General features: G+C 38.8%; 1 non-coding gene across 1 annotated transcript; it reads right to left on the minus strand.

Annotated features, from left to right (window-relative positions):
- Positions 1-4032: 4032 nt before the first annotated feature.
- LOC141658375 (small nucleolar RNA R71) lies at positions 4033-4139 on the minus strand. Its single transcript, XR_012549264.1, has one exon. It is a non-coding gene; the product is annotated as a small nucleolar RNA R71 (small nucleolar RNA).
- Between the last annotated feature and the right edge of the window lie 8878 nt (positions 4140-13017).

Here is a 13017-nt window from a genome sequence, read left to right on the forward strand (position 1 = left end):
GTTCTTTGTTTTTCCTCTTTTTTTGTAATTTTCATGCTTCAAATTAGAATAGAAAATTAAGATCTTTGATGTATATGATATTATGGTCCGAACGATATGGGACTAGTAAAAGAGTATTCTGCATATTAATTAGGTATAAAACCATCTATTAGGCCTCAACCATTTGGAGATTGACGGCTTTCAAGGGATGTAACTTTTGGTAGGTCTTGAGTTTCTTCATATTGCTGATGAAACTTTAATTAACGAGAGCATCGGTAAAATCTCTTCTTGTATTGTGTTGTATGAGATGGATTGGCTGAATATTAAACTATTTAGTGTATGACAATTGGATTCTTTTCTAGATTCTGTTCTTCGTGGTTTACCACGATTCTTGTATGAAAGTACCGATTTTTTTTCTCAGGAATACGAAGGTTGAACTCTAAAGATTTCATATGCTAAGCCAAAGAAGAAGAAAACTCACACCCTTGTGAAATCAAGACCGCCTGTTGTATACAAACTATTTGTAGCAAATTTACCATTTGAAGCAAGAGCCAAAGACCTGAAAGGATTTTTCAATCAAGTCGCAGCGATCCTGTTTTAGCTGAAGTCATATTTTAGGATACTTCAAGAAAATCATCTGGTTATGGTTTTGTTTCTTTCAAGACAAAGAAGAAGCTGATGAAGTCCTTTCGGATTTGAAGGGAAGGTAATGCTTAACAGCGTATTTTTTTCCTTGTGGTTTCACATTTTTCCCTAATTCTGTCTTTGGCTAATTTGACGTTCATTCGCTTGTGATTAGCTAATTACCGGTAGTTTGTATTGAAATTAACATTTAACAAGCAATACAATAAGTAAACTTCCAGCATCAATTCAGTTGTGATTTGAGTTTCTTCCAAGTATTTTTGGACGTGCTCTTTTATAGAGTAGTTTTTTTTAAGACATTTTATTTTCATGAAATAAGATTCTATGTGCATGAAATAAGGTTCTATGTTCATGAAATAAGGTTCTATGTGCATGAAATAAGTGTTAAATGGGCATAAATAAAATTATATGTGCATGAAATAAGGTTATATATGCATGAAATAAGGTTCTATATGCATGAAATAAGGTTCTATGTGCATGAAAAAGTTGTTCAGTTACAGCTGGTTATATTATGATACTAATTACTTTTGGTTAAGGACGTTAATTTTATGGGCATGAAATAAGATTCTATGTGCATGAAATAAGGTTTTATGTGCATGAAATAAAATTATATGCGCATGAAATAAGTGTTCTATGTGCACGAAATAAAATTATATGTGCATGAAATAAGGTTCTATGTGCATGAAAAAAGGTTCTATGTGTATTAAAAAATTCTTCAGTTGCATTAGTTGGCTATATTATGATACTAATTACTGTTAGTTAAGGACATTAATTTTATATGGGCATGAATAGATCCTATGTGCATGAAATAAGGTTCTATATACATAAAATAAGGGAAATGACGGTGGAAGAGATTTAATGTATTTACCGGTCTTTTTATGTAATTACAAGGCATTTTAGTGTATCTCTTACATATCTTACTATGTGAGAAACATTTCAGTGTCCTTAAATCAGTTATTTAGGCTGCTGATGTGACCATAATTAGCGCATATTTAGCCCCCGAATTAGCCTTGTTCCCATGCTTTTTAGTGCATACTTGGGTCATTTCTTATCTTTAGTTCTTTGTTTTGCATATTCTTTGAGATTTTGATCCCTTGGTAGGAAAGGAGTAAGAATCTTGCATTTTCATGGCAAAACGAGACTAAATTGATCGAATTCAATGACCAAGCATCAAGGAGAGACAAGATTAGAAGGCCTTTGTACATATTATAGTAGAAGAGCAATGTTGAGAAAGGATCCTTGAGTCCCCAAGGAAATCCCCAAGGAATTTATGAAAAAAAGGGAAGAAAAGAAGACGATGTGTTGCACAATCCGTCCGTCCCGCAGCTGCACAATCCGTGCGGCTTTGCTCTAATCCGCTCGGATTCCACCTCCACAATCCGACCGGATTCCCTTGAATCCGCTCGGATTCCAACGCCAGATTCCGCCCGTCCCGACCTTATTCCGCCCGGATTCCAGCACAGCACGATTTCCTCTTCTCCAAGCTACAAAGAAAGAAGCTCTTCTCTCGAAAAATACCGGGTCCTCCTTGCTCAATCTAAAAAGTGTAATTACTAGTTTAGCCCTTAGTTAACCCTAATGCATCCTCCCTAATTTCCACTATAAATACCCCATTAGTCTAATTAGAGGAGCATGTTCTTCTTATCAATAATTAGAGTAGTTAATATCAATCAAATCTCTCTTTAGTTTTGTAATCAACAATTAATCAAGTTCTAATACAAGTTTTATTTCCTTAATCTCTCTTTTGTTCATCCTTTATTTTGGGTAATTGAAGATTATTTGGGTTATTATTGGGAGATTGACAACCTCTCAATCAAGCATTCAAGTACTTCTTTTATCTTTGCTTTATTATTTGAATCATTAGTAGGTATAATTCTCTTAATCCCTTTTTAATTATTGTTAATTACTTTCATTTATTCATCATGTTTCATATTGTTGGTATGATTGAACACCTTGCTAGCATGATCAACATGATAATGAGTGAGTAGTCTCTTAGCTAGGGTTAAATGGGTGATTAGGGGAAACCAACATGGGGAATGATTCATGCTTAATTTAATATGCTTTCATGTTTTATTTGCTTGCTTGTTTTGATCTCAATTCATGCACATGTTATGTTTGATGAAATGCTAAGCCTATGAATCCTTGCATTTACCACCATCACCTATCTTTTCAATGAGACTTGTAAGACATAACCCAACTCGAGTCTCATTAGACCATGCATGTTGTTGAGTAGGGAAGATTAAGTCGACTTGTAGGTGTTGTACAATCTAATCGATTCGGCTCCGGGACCCAAACTTTCCTAGGATTGTAAGATATAACCCAACTCAATCCATCACAACAATAATTGCTTGCTTATAATTTGAGAACATGTTTGTATGATCATGTCCCATGATTCCCCTATGATCTCATGACACCCTAGTGCTTTTAATCAATTGTTTACACCCCTTTAATTCATCTTGTGTGTTTATTTTCATTGCTATTTTAGTTTAGTGACCTTCTACATCAACCCAATTTGTGACACCCCTAAGACACCACTAGTTTCAATAGAAATCTCATTTCAATACCCGTCCCTTGGGATCCGACCTTTACTTGCCTCTTTACTAATTGTAGAGTTGTTTGTGAAGTTATAAATTGTGTTTTGATTCGACCGTGACCCAACGACCACATCTTAATTTGTGAACACAAAACGGACTCGCATAAAAAATGGCGCCGTTGCCGGAGACGGTGTTTGTTTGATTTGGATTTCTTTTTTATTGTTATTAGTTGTGTCTTTCTTCGCCTTGGGGAAGTAAAACTCCTCAAGGTTTGTTCTAATTGTTTTCGAGTTGTTTGATATTTTGCATGTCTAGAAGGTTACAAGGTGACTTGTTACCTTTTGACCGTGAAATCGAAAGAACCTTGACGAACAATAGGAGACTTGTTAGGAGGAATTTAAGAGGTATTGGTGAAGTTGTTCAACCCACTAGTGAGTTCGTCAATCCTTTCGCAATAGAAGGAGAAGAGAACCCATTACACAATACCCCACAAAATCCACCTACAATGCCTAAATTCTCGTCACACTCCGTACCCACCGAGGAGAATCTACCAAATGGTACTCCTACACCGCAACATCTAACCGGAAATTTTATTGCCAAGTCCGCCTTCATCCAATTAGTTGAGAGGAGCCAATTTGGGGGGATGCCTAGTGAAGACCCTCATTCTCATATGGAAACCTTTTGCGACTATTGTGATGCAATCTCTCAAACGGGCGTGACTCAAGACCAAATTAGATGGGTTTTATTTTCTTTTTCTCTAATCGGCACCGCGAAGCAATGGTTGAAGGGCCTTGATAAGGCCACCCTCGGAATAGATTCTTGGAAGAAGTTGGCTCTAGCTTTCTACAAAAAATTCTACCCACCGGAAAAGACTAACATGCTAAGAGCTCAAATTACGGGTTTTAAGCAAAGGGATGAAGAATCTTTGTATGAAGCTTGGGAGCGGTTCAAGGGAATTTGTCGCTCATGTCCTCACCATGGACTTAGCGAATGGTTTTTGGTACAACAATTTTGGAATGGTTTATATGAAGATTCTAGGAACATTCTCAATATGGGATCAAATGGAATGTTCACCGAAGTTGATGACAATCAAACATGGAACAAGATTGAGGAAATGGCGGTCCATAACTCACAATATAGTAGACCTCGCAAGGCTACTAGAGGAGGAAAGCATGAAGTGGACTCCGTTACTCAATTGGGTGCTCAACTTAGTGCTCACATTGACACAATCAACTTGAAGTTTGAACAAGCTATGGCTAGACTTGAGGAAAACTCAAAATCATTAAAGCATCATGTTAATGCCATGACGGCATCCTCATCAATCCCAAGTGGGATATGTGAGAATTGTGGAACTTTGGGACATGACCAAGGTGAATGTAGGGGAACAAATGAACAAGTGAATGCTTTCCAAGCTTACAAGAGTGGTACCCCTTATTCCAACTTTTACAATGAAAACACCAAATTCCATCCAAATCTTTCATACAAAAGCCAAAATGTTCAAAACCCTCAAACAACATACACTCCACCACCCATGAGAAACCAAAATCAAAGACCCTTTTACAATCAAAACCAAGGTTACCAAAATCAAAATCCATACAATCACCAAAATGACCAAGGTTTTGATGTCCAAAAAGCGGTCCTCCAAATGCAAAAGAATCAACAAGAATTTTTCACTCAAATGCAAAAAGATAGCCAAGCAAAGGAAACCACCATCAACAACATTCTAGCTCATACCAAGATGTTGGAAACACAATTGACTCAACTAGCATCTTCAAGCTCACAAAGACAAAAGGGGCAATTACCACCTCAAAGTAATCCCCCTAGACATGAAACGGTTAGTGCCATTCACTTGAGAAGTGGTACAAGGTATGAAGCACCGAAGAAGCAAGTTGAGGATGAAGTTGTGGAAGCTAGTGAAAAGGAAGAAATTGTGCAAAGCTCCAAAGATGGAGAATCATCAAAAGAAGAAAGTTCAAAGAAAATTGAAGACAAGGTCAAGGAGAAGGAGCCCATTGTGATTAGACTTCCTTTTCCAAGTCGTCAAGCCAAGCCCAAATTTGATGATCAACTTGGAAAGTTCATGGAAATTGTGAAGAATTTGGAAGTCTCAATTCCTTTCACGGAATTAATCAATCACGTGCCGGCCTATGCGAAATACATGAAAGATATCCTCACAAAGAAGAAGTCGATCCGGAAGCTTGAGACTATCGCCTTCACTAAGGTGAGTAGTGCAATACTTCAAGGGAGTTCACCTCCAAAGTTGAAGGATCCGGGAAGCTTCTCAATACCGTGTACCATTGGCGACACGACGATCAACAAAGCCTTATGTGATCTAGGGGCTAGTGTGAGTGTCATGCCGTACTCGGTGAGTAAAAGGTTGGGGATGGGAGAACTTAAATGCACCAACATCACACTCCAAATGGCCGATAGATCGACGAAGACACCATTAGGGATATGGGAAGATGTCCCCGTGCGAATTGGGAAGTTTTTCATCCCGGTGGACTTTGTCATTGTTGATATGGAGGAAGATTCCAACATTCCAATCATTCTAGGAAGACCTTTCCTACACACCGCGGGTGCGGTGATTGATGTGAAACATGGTGAGCTCACTCTAGAAGTGGGAGATGAAAGCATAACTTTTAATCTTGACAAGACTATGAGAGCTCCTCGTTTGCATGAACCATGTTTCATGATTGATCATTATAGCCGAAAGGATGAAAGGAAGAAATCGGAACTCCAATGGAAGAAGAAAATTGAAGATGCTCCATTCAAAGAGCAAGTGAATTGTGACAAGGAGAGCTTGCAAAGCTCATCAAAATCAATCAAGGAAGAAGAGGATGGCCTCATTGGCCAAGAGAAGAAATTGGGAGAGTTGTCTCCATCTAAGCAAGAGATTTTCAATGATCAACTTAATAAAGTTTGTGGTCTTTGGGACAACGAATTTGAAGGGATTTTTAATCCCTACATTGGTAATGCCATCGATCAAGATCGACAACAAGGGCCAAGGTCTATTGAAGACCTCTACCATGATAATGAACAAGCTTTCGATTACTTTTTCAAGGTGTTGAGCAACATCAACAACACCTTGAACATGCCCCCTTGACATCTCATCATGAATGAGAGTTTGGTGGAGTCCTCCCTAAACCACCACTTGTAAATATTTCTAACTCCCTAACTTACATTTCAAATTCTTGCATTGCATTTTTTGTCATCTTTGGATTTTTATTTACTTTGATCAAGATAATTGTCATGTTTGAGAGAAGTGAGGGAGGGACTAACAATTTCAATTGATGTGTAGTGCTTTTAGCTTAGTGTGGGGATGACAATTGCCTAGGCTATCCATGCCTAGTAGTGCCCCCACAATGACGAACACAAGACTTGAAGAAAGAATAGAAGAATGCTAAGGGAAATGCATTGTGCACGGATGGAACTGAATCCGAGTACACATGGGAAGAATCCGAGCGGATTCCACAGAATCCGCCCGTCTTCAGTAATCCGAGCGTACTGCAGAAAAGACGCCCGTCCTGAACTGAGCTGAATTTTGAAAATTTCTTGACTGTGACTGAATCCGGGCGTCCTGAGCAGCAATCCGCCCGTCTTGAAGAATCCGCCCGTCTTGAAGAATCCGCCCGTCTTGAAAGAAAGACGTCCGTCTTTGCAGCTGAGGAAAACAAGAAAAATCTCCTGGACTGAAATCTGTCCGTCTTCAACCAAATCCGCCCGTCCCGTGTCAAGCAAATCCGAGCGTCTTCCACCGAATCCGCCCGTCTTTAGGCGAGTTTTCTAAAACCCAAAAAGAGCAGAATCCGCATGGATTGCCCCTGCAGATTCGAAAATTTCGGTCTTTTTAAAACCCCTCCCACCTTCCTTCATTCATTCATTCATTCATTCATAAACACTACCCACAACATCAAACCCTCATCCTCTCCATCAAAAAAACAAAAACCCTCAACAACATTCACCAAAAACAAATCAAATCATCCTTCCAACAACAAATCAATCACTCCTTCTTCAATAAAAATCAAAACCAAGCACAAAACCTTCAACCTTTGAGTCGATTTTTGATTTCATAAAGGCAAAGCCTTTCACCTTTAAATCGATTTGGGTATACTACAAATTGAAGATTTTTCATTCTTTTCTTGGTTAAATCATCAATGGCAAGGACTAAGGGAGCAACAAAGGCGACAAAGGCACCAAAGGCTAAGGCACTCTCACAAAGGCAAAAGGCTCTTCAAACAAAGAAAGCATTGGCTATGGTGGTAGCAACACCAAACTTGGAAGTGCAACAACAACAACAACCTTCTATGGGAGCAACAACACCTTCTACTCCGGAAATTGATCAACTTTTGCATTATCCGGAGGTAACTTTTATTTCCGAAACCCATAGAAATACCTTTGCCAAGTTTGCTATGAAGTCATTACAATCCACCAAATTTATATGTGAAGATACCTTAGAAAAATTGGGTGTTCTTGAGCAAACTAGAGCCTTTTTCAATGCCATGGGGTTGAAAAAATTGTTTGAAACAAAGGAATTGACATACCCCTCCCTTACCTTGGAATTTTTGAGTTCTTTGAAAGTCACCAAAGTTGAGAATAGGGAGAATCTCGAGTTTCGCCTAGCTAATGTTAGTAGATGCATTACCTTTAGGGAATTGAGTGAAATTTTGGGTCTTAGTGATGAACCGCGTTATTTTAAGAATTATGGAAAGTATGACCCCGAACCTCTTTGGGAGGCAATTACCGGGAGGAAATTTGAGGACTTTCATGCGAGTCGTGCCCTTTTGGTCCACCATCCGGGCATAAGAGTATGGCACAAGGTCGTGGGAAACACCATAATTGCAAGGAAAGATACCAACCATTTCACCAAACTTGATTTTATTCTCCTTGAATCGGCTTTGAACATTGGAAGAGTACACACCAAGCCTTACAATTCTTTGAGGCTCTTGGTAGATAGATGGCTCAACATTGATTGTGGGAAGAAGGGCACTACCGTTATTGTCAATGGCGGCCTAGTCACTATCCTAGCTAAGCACTTTGATCCTAACTTCAATAAGGATAACAAGTACAAAGCAAAGGAGGGTGGTCATCTTGTTGATTTGCATACTATGATACACAAGTTCAAGTGGGTTGCCCATAACCCCCTTGACACTAAGTATGGATGGCTCACTAGTGAAGCTAGATCGTTCACCTTGCCTTCAAAGATTTGTCGTCTAAGCATCCACCGGACCAATTATCTACTTCCCCTTTCTAAAGAGGCCGAGTATATTATTCAACAACAAAAGGGTGATCTTGAAATGCCCTCCTCTTCCATTGTCATACCACCTTACCCCTTTGAGTATGAAGAGTTCAAGCCGGAAGGAGTTGAAGCTAGAAAAGATTATGTGACTCTTCTCATGCAAGCAATGCACAAGCAAGCCTTTGAAGATCGGAAAAATGCTTACTTGGCTCAATATCCACCCCTCCTACACTTAGCTAGGCAAGGACTACTTGATCCATCTTGTCCTTTACCTAGTTGGGCGGATAGAGAAGTCCTATTTCCGGGTGCATCTAGGGTTGTTTTGGGTGACAATGAGGTTGTTGGTAATGATGAAGAAGTTGATGATAACATTGATGAAGAAGCAAGTGAAGAAGAAAAGGATGGTGAAGATGATGATGAGCAAGATGAGGAAGAAAGTGAAGAAGCAAATGACAAGGGAAGTGGCAATGTGGCCACTTTTAATGAGGAAAGTGATGGTGATAGCATGATGGAAGATTAGCAAGCCTTGGAGACTCCTACCCTCTCATGGTTTGTCTATTTCTCTCTTTGTTTTAATTATAATTTTGATCATTGATTGGAGTAGTCCTAGCACCATAGAGGACTCACACCTCGGTACCATTGAGGTGTTCTCATTTTATTGTTCCCATTTTCAAAATCCAAAATGACAAATTAGTTTCATGCATTGCATAGTGTGTGCATGAACTACACCCATCCTTGGACATTAGCAATAGTGTCTCACTCGGTTTGTGAAGTTAATGCATACCCAATGGGAGGTAATCTAAATTATCCTCTCCGTCATAACAAAAACCATGCATCATGTAGTGTAGCTTAGTGTAGATTGCATTTAGTGTAGAAATCATGCATCATCTTTGCATAATTTCCATCATTTTGGCCATTGAGGACAATGCCCATATTAGTGTGGGGATGGGAATTCTAACATTTAACTCTTATTCAAAAATCCAAAAAAAATTGAAAAATCTCAAAAATCATAAAAATTTGAAAATTGAAAACCCAAAAACATGTTTATTTCCTTTTATAGTCTTGTATATATTGTGTTTGTTCTATCCTTGTTCACATTGATTGACTACGCCACATCCGAGACATGAGGATCATGAAGACCGCATGGTATGATCTTTCCAATCTCCTTTTTCCTCTTTATGTTAATGACTATGTGGCTTTATTTTGATTGATGCGGTATAACAATGTGAACTTAGGACTTGCATTTAGTTTATATGTCATATTAGTTAATAGAATCACTTGCATTAGGATATTTATATTAGTTGCATCATGGCATGTAGTTGCATGTTAGAAATGTTTTGAAAAATGCCTATTTAGGAACTTTGACAAGAGCAACTAAGCCATTACAAATACTTGTTCAACTTAAGACTTTGCCTACTAGAATGGTTGTAAACCACCCTAGATAGTATCATACTAGTGTCTTTTGACCCATGACCCAAAACCTAGTCAAGGGTTTGCATGTGAATCACCTATCCAACCCCGTGATGCGATGTGGACTTGGTTAACTTGTCTAGGTGACCTTGTTTGACCTTGTGGTAAGGCAACCCAAAAATATTTTCTATCAATAAGCTTGAAGTGCTCATTTCAAAGAAATTTTGTCATGTGGAAGTAATGTAATGCCAAGGAAACCTCAAATGTTATGAATTGTTGAAAGTTGAGAAATTTAAGTTGTTTTGATGGAGGCGTACCACTTCGATGTGCTTTGGTGCGGGATCCATTGAATTGGGCCCCCATACGGTTGTGAATTCGGCCTCCCAGAGACAGAGTGACTATCACCCCGAAAAGCTATTGTCTAGAGGTTAACCGGTTGCCTAATAAGCGATTGGCGAAAGCAAAGGACACTAGCCCGGAAGGGACAAACCCCATCTTAAATTTTTGAAATGTGAAAGTGAAATGAGGACAATTTTGAATACTAGTCATATCCACCCGTTGTGAATAAATATTTGAGCATTTCATTCCCAAAAAGCCTTTTTGTCAAGCCACTTGGTCGAGCTTGGGACGATCCATGACCTTTACTTTTGTAGAGAATTCGAGACTTGTCATGTCATATGCTACTAGCATCATAGGGATCATCATTCCACCACCATCCGATCGCTCTTGACGAAAGCATTTGGAAATTGAGGACGAAAGTAGTCTAGTTTAACACCATTTGGAGGTGATTTAGTGCCATCCTCTTAGCCTTAGTAATTTGTTGAACTAGTATTTGTGAAGGATTACATGCTCTTAAATTTGTTCCTCTTTAGTGCCTCCGCCACTTGATGAGGAAGTGGCTATTCTTTTTGTAGATGCATCCATTATGTGATTTTGTGTGCTTAATGTTTGGATGTGTCGCCATTTTGGCAAGACCCACCTTGCCTTGCAAGAAGGCATCCTACCTCATGGTTGTCTTGTTGTGAGTTGAAGGGGTGGAGTGAGACCCGCTAATTGTCTCATATCGGCTATATTATTAGGATAGGTTAGTATTGGTCCTAGTCTTTGTCACCTCTTTACTCGGGACGAGCAAAGGTTCGGTTTGGGGATATTTGATGTGACCATAATTAGCGCATATTTAGCCCCCGAATTAGCCTTGTTCCCATGCTTTTTAGTGCACACTTGGGTCATTTCTTATCTTTAGTTCTTTGTTTTGCATATTCTTTGAGATTTTGATCCCTTGGTAGGAAAGGAGTAAGAATCTTGCATTTTCATGGCAAAACGAGACTAAATTGATCGAATTCAATGACCAAGAATCAAGGAGAGACAAGATTAGAAGGCCTTTGTACATATTATAGTAGAAGAGCAATGTTGAGAAAGGATCCTTGAGTCCCCAAGGAAATCCCCAAGGAATTTATGAAGAAAAGGGAAGAAAAGAAGAAGATGTGTTGCTGAGTGACAATCCGAGCGGATTGTCACCAATCCGTCCGTCCCGCAGCTGCACAATCCGTGCGGCTTTGCTCTAATCCGCTCGGATTCCACCTCCACAATCCGACCGGATTCCAACGCCAGATTCCGCCCGTCCCGACCTTATTCCGCCCGGATTCCAGCACAGCACGATTTCCTCTTCTCCAAGCTACAAAGAAAGAAGCCCTTCTCTCGAAAAATACCGGATCCTCCTTGCTCAATCTAAAAAGTGTAATTACTAGTTTAGCCCTTAGTTAACCCTAATGCATCCTCCCTAATTTCCACTATAAATACCCCATTAGTCTAATTAGAGGAGCATGTTCTTCTTATCAATAATTAGAGTAGTTAATATCAATCAAATCTCTCTTTAGTTTTGTAATCAACAATTAATCAAGTTCTAATACAAGTTTTATTTCCTTAATCTCTCTTTTGTTCATCCTTTATTTTGGGTAATTGAAGATTATTTGGGTTATTATTGGGAGATTGACAACCTCTCAATCAAGCATTCAAGTACTTCTTTTATCTTTGCTTTATTATTGGAATCATTAGTAGGTATAATTCTCTTAATCCCTTTTTAATTATTGTTAATTACTTTCATTTATTCATCATGTTTCATATTGTTGGTATGATTGACAACCTTGCTAGCATGATCAACATGATAATGAGTGAGTAGTCTCTTAGCTAGGGTTAAATGGGTGATTAGGGGAAACCAACATGGGGAATGATTCATGCTTAATTTAATATGCTTTCATGTTTTATTTGCTTGCTTGTTTTGATCTCAACTCATGCACATGTTATGTTTGATGAAATGCTAAGCCTATGAATCCTTGCATTTACCACCATCACCTATCTTTTCAATGAGACTTGTAAGACATAACCCAACTCGAGTCTCATTAGACCATGCATGTTGTTGAGTAGGGAAGATTAAGTCGACTTGTAGGTGTTGTACAATCTAATCGATTCGGCTCCGGGACCCAAACTTTCCTAGGATTGTAAGATATAACCCAACTCAATCCATCACAACAATAATTGCTTGCTTATAATTTGAGAACATGTTTGTATGATCATGTCCCATGATTCCCCTATGATCCCATGACACCCTAGTGCTTTTAATCAATTGTTTACACCCCTTTAATTCATCTTGCGTGTTTATTTTCATTGCTATTTTAGTTTAGTGACCTTCTACATCAACCCAATTTGTGACACCCCTAAGACACCACTAGTTTCAATAGAAATCTCATTTCAATACCCGTCCCTTGGGATCCGACCTTTACTTACCTCTTTACTAATTGTAGAGTTGTTTGTGAAGTTATAAATTGTGTTTTGATTCGACCGTGACCCAACGACCACATCTTAATTTGTGAACACAAAACGGACTCGCATCAGCTGCCATAATATGAAACGCCCGTTATTTCATAATCGTATTTGTATGGCGTAATTTTAAAGGCTATTAGCTCAATGGTAGAGCAATGGGCAAATTGTGCACAAAGGTATGGGTTCGAGTCCCATATAGCCTATTAAATCGCAAATCCAACGATAGGAACATTTCATGATGCAAGCAATACAATACAATTATTTAGTAGGATAAAATCATATTCGGGCAATGGCGCTGGCGAGCAGCAACAATGGCATTGAGCTCGTGAAATAGCTTTGCAATTATCAAAAGTTTAATACAAGCATTTCAAAGACTATTATATATACCAAAATTAT

This window comes from Silene latifolia, chromosome 5, assembly GCF_048544455.1.
Source record: "Silene latifolia isolate original U9 population chromosome 5, ASM4854445v1, whole genome shotgun sequence".
In the NCBI taxonomy this organism is placed as follows: Eukaryota; Viridiplantae; Streptophyta; class Magnoliopsida; order Caryophyllales; family Caryophyllaceae; genus Silene; species Silene latifolia.